General features: G+C 52.8%; 1 long non-coding RNA gene across 1 annotated transcript; it reads right to left on the reverse strand.

Annotated features, from left to right (window-relative positions):
- Positions 1-3,071: 3,071 nt before the first annotated feature.
- Positions 3,072-5,278, reverse strand: LOC117199895 (uncharacterized). The gene is made up of 3 exons (XR_004481261.1): positions 5,143-5,278; positions 3,470-3,687; positions 3,072-3,293 (listed from the first exon to the last, which is right to left on the reverse strand). It is a non-coding gene; the product is annotated as an uncharacterized LOC117199895 (long non-coding RNA).
- Positions 5,279-7,768: the final 2,490 nt, after the last annotated feature.

A 7,768-nucleotide genomic window follows, 5' to 3' on the forward strand; every position in this document is an offset into this window, starting at 1 on the left:
AGGCGTTGACATCGGTTCCCAGCCACAAAGCCTGCCCACTCATTAGCCTGTGCTTAGCAGCTGGGTCTGGGGGATGAGTGACACCCTTCATCACCCAGGAGGCTGGAGGTGGTGGATAGAGGAATGGTACGGGGAGAGTGGCTGGCGGAGGAGTGATGGGGGAGGAATGGTGAGTGGCAGGCGTGGGAGGGATGGGGTGGGGGGAAGAGCAGGGGAGGGTTGTGGGGATGGTGAGGGGCAGGCGGACGATAGGAAGGTGTGGTGAGGGGTTGTGAGTGGCAGGGAATGGCTTGGAGGAAATCCCAGCATTTTTGAATCTTTTTTTTTTTTTGCGGTACGCGGGCGTCTCACTGCTGTGGCCTCTCCCGTTGCGGAGCACAGGCTCCGGACGCACAGGCTCAGCGGCCATGGCTCACGGGGCCAGCCGCTCCGCGGCATGTGGGATCTTCCCGGACCAGGGCACGAACCCGTGTCCCCTGAATCGGCAGGCGGACTCTCAACCACTGCGCCACCAGGGAAGCCCAATCCCAGCATTTTTGAAAGATCCCAACTTCTATGTGTGTAGCTGAACGATGCTACGGGATTTGGCCTACTTACAAAAAGTATTAGGAGTTGTACGTTTAGGATGTCTTGTTTTCTGGGCAAATGTCAGAGATTCTACTGCATTATTAGGGTTTCAGGTCTTCTGACAATATGGTGACAGCTGGACCCTTGTCCAGGGGCAAAAACCTCACAATACACGATTCTGAAATCACATTCAGCGAGTTCATGGCTGCCTCGTTTCCAAGTCCATTCCAGGGGTCATGAAGCTCGAAGCTCGCACAGAGCGAGGTTAAAGAGGGGTTCGGGGAGATGCCTTCAAAGGCAGTTACTAGCAGCATGAGTTGGGCTCACAGAGTGGGGTGCTGCAATCCCCCCCCCCCGCAGGGCTGGGCAGCTTTTGGGGGTTTACAAGTGGAACAGACTCGGGGTAGATGCCATTCCTCAAGTGTCCAGTAAACATTTTAAGTGGATGAATGAATGACTATTTCAGAGATACGTAAGTGGATGTTAATTTTTACTGATCCTGGGGCAAAGTCCATCTTATTTATCCTTAAAAATGGTGGGAGAAGAAGTGGAATCAAGGCTCTGGACAAACTGGGGAACTTTTCCTTAATCCTTTTCTAACTTTTTGTTTTCTTTGGGAAATCAAGAGACACCACATTTACCCGAGTCCCGTTTCCTAACGACCCAGGTGACTTCAGGCAGATGCAGGCCTATTCAAATTGTTTCCCAGAGAGGACAGGGTCAAAGGGAAGCCCAGGGTCCACGGTACCCTTTCCGGGGAGTGACCTGGAAGCCGCTGCCCAGAAAAGCCTTGACTGGGGGGCCCTGGCTGCGCAGTTTCTGCATTTGGAGTTGCAGAATGAAGTGCTCCGTCAGAAGAATAAAATCCCCAAACCGAAGTTAGAGCGTCCGATTTTGGTTCCTTAACCATCTGTGGGGAAATTTTTTAGTTTGCCTCATACTCAAAAAGAAACAGCAAGGGAGGAAAGGCCCTTTCCTGTCAACACAGCCATTGGGCAGCCGCCCTGCCTCACGGCCCAAGCGCCTGAGTGTCCCCTACCCCTGCGGGCCTCACCTCCGCGGGGCAACTTCACGGGGAGGTCTCACCTGAGCTCTGGCCCACTGACTTAAACTGGCTGCTGGCTCTTATTAGCCCCCAGAACACCACCTAAGAGGTGCAGGGATGGGCCCAAGACACCTGGGCCCTGGGCCAGAGGGTCAGGAGAGAGCCCAGGTGGACACCTGCACCAGTCCTGTCCCTTTAGTCATGTCCTCACGGCTCCTAACGCCGGCTCTGCCTCCCCAGCTTTAGGAAGTACCACAGAGCTGGTGTTTAGCAACCTTTTGTTAGACTGATGAAGCAGGGTGTTGAGGTAGCCTGCTAATTACAAAGAAAGTAATTATTTACTTAAGGAAGCCCCAAGGCTGTCATTTTAGGTATCAGCAAGTAGCAGTGTTAGCTTCCCCGCTGTGAAATGAGCTTATTTGGGTCCATGTTGAAAAACAGGAGAGGGAAATTCAAACTTGGTAGTTTGAAAAATCACCCACGTTGCAAATCATCCATGGAAATGAACGTCTTAGAGCAATAGATTAGCCAGAGCGGTAAGGAGAGACTGAGTTTGTTAATCTGCTGTTTTATCCTTGTCACCCAGGACAGAGGAGGTACGGCCATTGCAGGGCTAATTAGATCCCTTCTGACCTCCAGATTGGAAACTCCATCCCCACTGTGGACGGATGGGCTGGACTGTATCCCTTCACACCGGCTCACCCCCCAGCTGCCTCAGCTTATGCTCGAGGCCTTAAACTGCTCCCAAGTTCGGTTGCAGCTGGCTTTCTAATCACATGTTTCAAGTGAATCACAAGACGCAAGTACAACTGGGCTGCCGCAGACACAACCTGGGAAGAAAGAACAAAGAGCTGCTTGGGTGGAGCTCCCCCAGACGTGAAATCCGCAGGGTTCTAGAGCGGGTTCCTGATCGGCCTGGGGCGGGCGCATGCCAGGCCCCGGGTTTCCTCTGAATCCGCCCTCAGTGGTGAGCCCAAGGGGTGGCCAAAGACCGCCAACCTTCAACAACCCCAGATCTGCCCCAGATCCACACGTTAAACAGAGGACTTGCGCTTGCGCTGGCAATGAGGATTCAGGATAAGCCCTCGGACGCTCTTCCAGACAGATGACCGCACGGTAAACCTCTCCTGTGCGATGGCTTGGAGGTGGCCCCAGCCCCGAACCCACCCGCAGGCCAGAGTCCCGAGTGGGGGGCCGCTTACTGATGAAGCAAAACCGGAGGTACATGAAGTGGACGGGAAAGATTTGGCCTGGGGCAGATGGTCCACTCATTCCTCCCTGCCTCCCTCCCTTCCTTCCTGCCTTGATTCACTTAGCCACATGTTTTAAGGGCTGCCCAGGGCTTTCCACCAAGGAGAGAGTGAGGGAACTGGCCAAGTGGACCGAAGCCTCTGGCAGTGAAGTAGACAGAGAAGCGGGCCCAGGGTCCTCCGCTCAGGACTCTTCAGAAGGACGCATGCAAGGTGAACCGCACCATCGTTTATTTTTTGAATATAACAAACCTCATTAACCCAGATGCTACTAATTTTGAGTATTTCACCCCAGAGTGGGTGGAAATTCCAACGGGCAGGGCACACGAGACAGATGTGTCAGCACACGTGAGGAAAATAACTTTTAAACTACATACACTTGATTCATGTTTCCATTAGCATAGTGGCTTTTCGAACGTCTGCACCAGAGCCTACAACAAGAAATGCATTTTACCTCAGAACAGACAAACTTAGCTGTGTATACCCATGCAGAACTAAAACAAAAGTTTCACAAAACGACACCGACCTAGTAAGTAAGAAGCATTTTGCTATTTCCTATTTTATTTTATTTCATTTCATTTTTTAAAAAGATGCCGGTCATACCCACTGAACTGAGTTTTCAACCAATTCGTAGATTACAAACTGCAGTTTGGAAAACACCACATCCCAGGTGAAGGGGCTGGCACAATTCTGACAGCTCGTCCTATCCACAGCGTAGGTCTGAGGACCAATCCCTCAGAAAACACTTTCCAGGGAATTGATAAGCAAGTTTGTCGTCAATGTAACATCCCCGACAGTGTGATGAGAAAGCATTAGGTAACGTCCCTGAAAAACAGTGGGGCAGATGTGACGGTTACTCATGGTAGTTGATCACGGACACCTGAAATTAAAACAATCCCTCCCTCCCCGGAGATCTGGGTGAATCCTTTTTATGTAATGAAGGCAACAGCATCAGAAACGCAGCCCTGTGCCTGCCTTCTGGGTATCATGACACCTCTCAGGGACACACTGGCTGCATGGTCCCCACTGGCCTCAGCCGCCTTCTCAAAGCCCCCTTGGGGTAGGGCAGGCAGTCATATTTCCGTTCTGCAAAAGGGGAAACCCGGGGCCAGGGAGGTAAAGTGCCTTCCTAAGATCATACAGCTAGTTAGTCATGAGCTGAGTTCTGCTTTTTTGATTCCTGCTCTAGAATTCTCCTGCTCGAGTGAATTCCTCCTGTTCACCTTTCCAAGGGGACTCATCCCTGGGGTATTTTGGGGAGCTTGTCCCTGGCATCGTGTCAGGCCAGGGGCCCATTTGGAGGTGCACTGTGGTGAGTCCTGGGAACGAATCTTTGATCTGGAATCCCCTCAACTGTCTATGACCCCAAGGAAGAGAGAGTAAATCATGTAAGTAGCTGGGGGAAGAGCATTCTGGGCTGAGGGAACAGCGTGGGCAAAGGCACTGAGGGTGAGTCAGCCTGGGTCCACGGAGGCTCCCTGGAGACCAGTGTGGGTGGAACAGGTGAGCAAGGGGCAGCCATGGGGTCTGAGGTGACAACCACGGCCCCTCGGTTCCTCCTAGGGCCTCGGCCACTGAGAGCAGCTCCGCAAAGGCCGCTCTGTGGGGACAGCAGTGCTGTGGCCAGAGCCCTGGCCTACGGGACAGTGGTGCTTGGCCTACAGGCAGTGTGCTCTGGGTTCTCGCCCCCATCCGATAGCAAACGCGGCACTCTGAGCTTTGGCTGGGTTTAGAACACCACCCTGATGGCCACCAGACAAGGGGTGATACCCACTCCCTTTCTCTGGCTTTGAAGGTGGGAGGTACCTAGTGGTTTCCTGGCGTTTGGTCTTATTCCTTTGGAAGAGTCCCGGATGTGGGTCACTGGGCCCGAGGGCTCACACCACACGCCCACCCCGGCGCCCAGGAGGTTTGTGTTTCTGGTTGCTGGCTCACACCTGTGTGTGTGCCCGTTTGCCAGAGCCAGGCGTCCTTGGCTGTGATCGCGTCCACCACGCGGCAAAGTCACGCCCCGCCCTTTGGATTTGCCCAGTGCCCGGCACATGTTTATTGGCTGAAGGACAATGAAGTATGATCAAACGCAGGGTTAGTTTGGGCAGAACGCAAGCTATCAATCAACTTTACAAGGGCCCCTACCTCGGAGCAAAATCAAAGTCCTGGTGATGACCCACAAGGCCCTGTGTCTCCACCCCTCCCCAAAGCCCCACGTCACCTCCATCCTCTGTGACTCTCCCCTGCTCACTGGCTGTAGCCACACCGGCCTCCCCAATGCTCACTGACCTCAGGGTGTCTACCGATGCTGTTCCCGCTGCCCGGATGCTTTGCCCACGGATGTCCGCATGCCACCCTCCTCTCCTCCTTCGGGCCTACGCTCAGATGCCACCTGATCTGCCAGCCCTCAGCCACTTGCTCCAGGCCTCCCTCCTTCCCCTCCTCTTCTCTAGCTTTGGTCGCAGCTCTTGTTATAGATTCGCTTGTGATTTGTTTATTTGGTCTACACCTGCTAGAAGGTAAACTCCCAAAGGACAAGCGGTTCGTTGGTTTCATGCTAGCAGAGAGCTGGGCAGGGGTCGTGCTCAGCAAGCAGGTCTTGACCAAATGAACTGAGGGACCAGGGGAAGGTGGAGTAAGCTGTTTTGATCCAGCATCATGTGATATTTCAGGCTTGTCCTCACCAGCCTGGAGAGAGGAGGAAGGGCACCGCAGTTGCACTTGTTCGTAGTTAGATGGCATATTGCAGCTTGGACGATTTAGAACCCTTGTACTTTAAACAGCTGGTCTCGTTAATCCAAGACTTGATTTGGACCCGATAACCTTCTCCCTCATTTCTAATGTGCTGGGAGGAGCAGAGCTCACTTTGGGTGCTGCCGGGGTGGGAGGAGCTGGGTCCCCCGAGGGCACTGCTCCACCAGCCACTGGCTTTTGTTTGCTGAGCAGGGTCTGCCAGCTAAGGCCGGAGCTGAGTTGTGGGGGGACAAAGAGGCTATGAGGAGCCCACCTGGGGGAGAGGGACGGTGACCGCAAAGGCAGGTGGAGCCTCTGAATGGGATTGTAAGGCAGGCGCTCAGCTTCTCATGGGTTTCATGAGTTTGCTGTGAGAGCTTGCTGCCAACCCTCTCCCCGTCTCCCATGGGGCCTGCAGTAAAGTGCCCCCCTTTCTTGGTGGAGTTGAATTTATTTTTCGGAAGCGAAGTGTGGGTGTGGGGTTCTAGTCAAGGCTGCCTGTGGGAAGCTGGCCTTTACCTGGGGCTCATGTACTCCTGAAGGACTGGGGAAGTGCCAGAGCTGCTGGTGGTGGTGGTGTGTGTGTGTGCGTGCGTGTGTGTGTGTGTGTGTGTGAGCGTGCACACAAATTCCAAACCAGGTTTCCCTGAAATGAGGATACCTTCATCTTCCCAAGAGGCCCACAGAAATGAGAGAAAATTAAAACTTTCTGTGGCCAGTTATACAAATCTCCCACCTTGCCTTCCCTTCTCTCATCACTTGCACGAAACCCGTGGCTGTGTTTGCATACCCACCCTTAGGCCTCCTGGGCCTCTCCAGGCCCCATTTCCTCTGCATTTGTTTTTGGCCATCCCTGTCCGGAGAAGGGGCACCTCTGCTGTTAGCCAGGGTCTACTTGAAGGACTGGGCTGGGCAGCGGAGGGGGGCTGGAGTCCTTGGCTTTGCAGCCCAGCACCGCAGTGCACACTCACGATGGAGCAGGAGGGAGAGGGGTGCTTTCCCACGATGACCACCCCCAAACGCCGGGCCACTTCCACCATCTTCAGCAGCTGTTTTAGTTTATGATAGTGTTCTCAAACTTCAGGTCATGAACCAACAGTGAGTTAAGAGAGTCACAAGCAGCATTAAAAAATAAATGGAATGGAATAGAAAATAACAGAGTACATCCCATGTTTGAGATTAAGCATTGTTATATATGTGTGTGTATAAATGCACATGTGTTATACACAAGGGGTTTGTAACGCAAAGTGTATTCAAAAAGTTTGGAAGCCACCTGTCTGAACAATTGGTGGAACTCTTTTTGATTCTGCCAGGTGCCAAGGCCCACCTGAGGTGGTATTTCATACGTTTCAGTGGGAGAAGTTGCTAGCCCTTTTCAGCCCAAGACAGAACCACGGGAGCTGATGGTCTCAGAGTGGGGAGGTGTCACTTGCGTGTCTGATCATCACACTCGGGGAGAGATCTGATGAAACCGCTCTCGTAGGCCTGAAGACCCCTTACACTAAACAGTGGATACCTTCTCCTCCTCTCTGGAAGACAGACAGGAATGGCTTCTGAGCCATTGTTCTTGAGTCACTCTAATATCTGTGTGCACTGCTCCCAGAAATGCAGCAAACAGAACACGTAATGCTACATAAATTCCTGCGAGAAATTTCTTTGTCCAGAAATGGTGTCAGCTTGTTGTTACACGTTGCCATAGGGAACAGAGAGCTCTGCCTTTGAAATGCAGCGAGGAGAGCTGTGATTGGCTCTCCTCGCTGCTCATCACGGCTGCCCAGCGGCCGAAACTGCGGAGGACAGAACGCCCGCCCCCAAAGCCGTTGCCCTGTTTGGGGCAAACTTCTTTGTGCTGCTCCCCCTCCAATTCCCCAAAGCAGGGGATCCAGAACTGCTCAGACGGTTGGAGGAAAGAAAGAAGGGGGAGGAAGGGGAAGAAGAGAAGGAGCAGGTCCTCACTCCCCAGCAGAGGGCTCAACCACGGCTTGTACCTCAATCTATTCATTCTGAATGCTGCTTGATACTGCTTTGGTAGAGGATAAAACGAGTTGTAGAAAACCTCTCTGACGGGTCTTTGAAACTTCTACCTTGTTGCTTATTTTAAAAGAACCAAGAATAGTCCAGCCTAGAGAATTTTTGGCAAACTCTGATTTTGGCAAAGGCTTGAAAAGATCCCAATATAGTG

This window comes from Orcinus orca, chromosome 2 (genome assembly GCF_937001465.1).
Source record: "Orcinus orca chromosome 2, mOrcOrc1.1, whole genome shotgun sequence".
Taxonomy (NCBI): Eukaryota; Metazoa; Chordata; class Mammalia; order Artiodactyla; family Delphinidae; genus Orcinus; species Orcinus orca.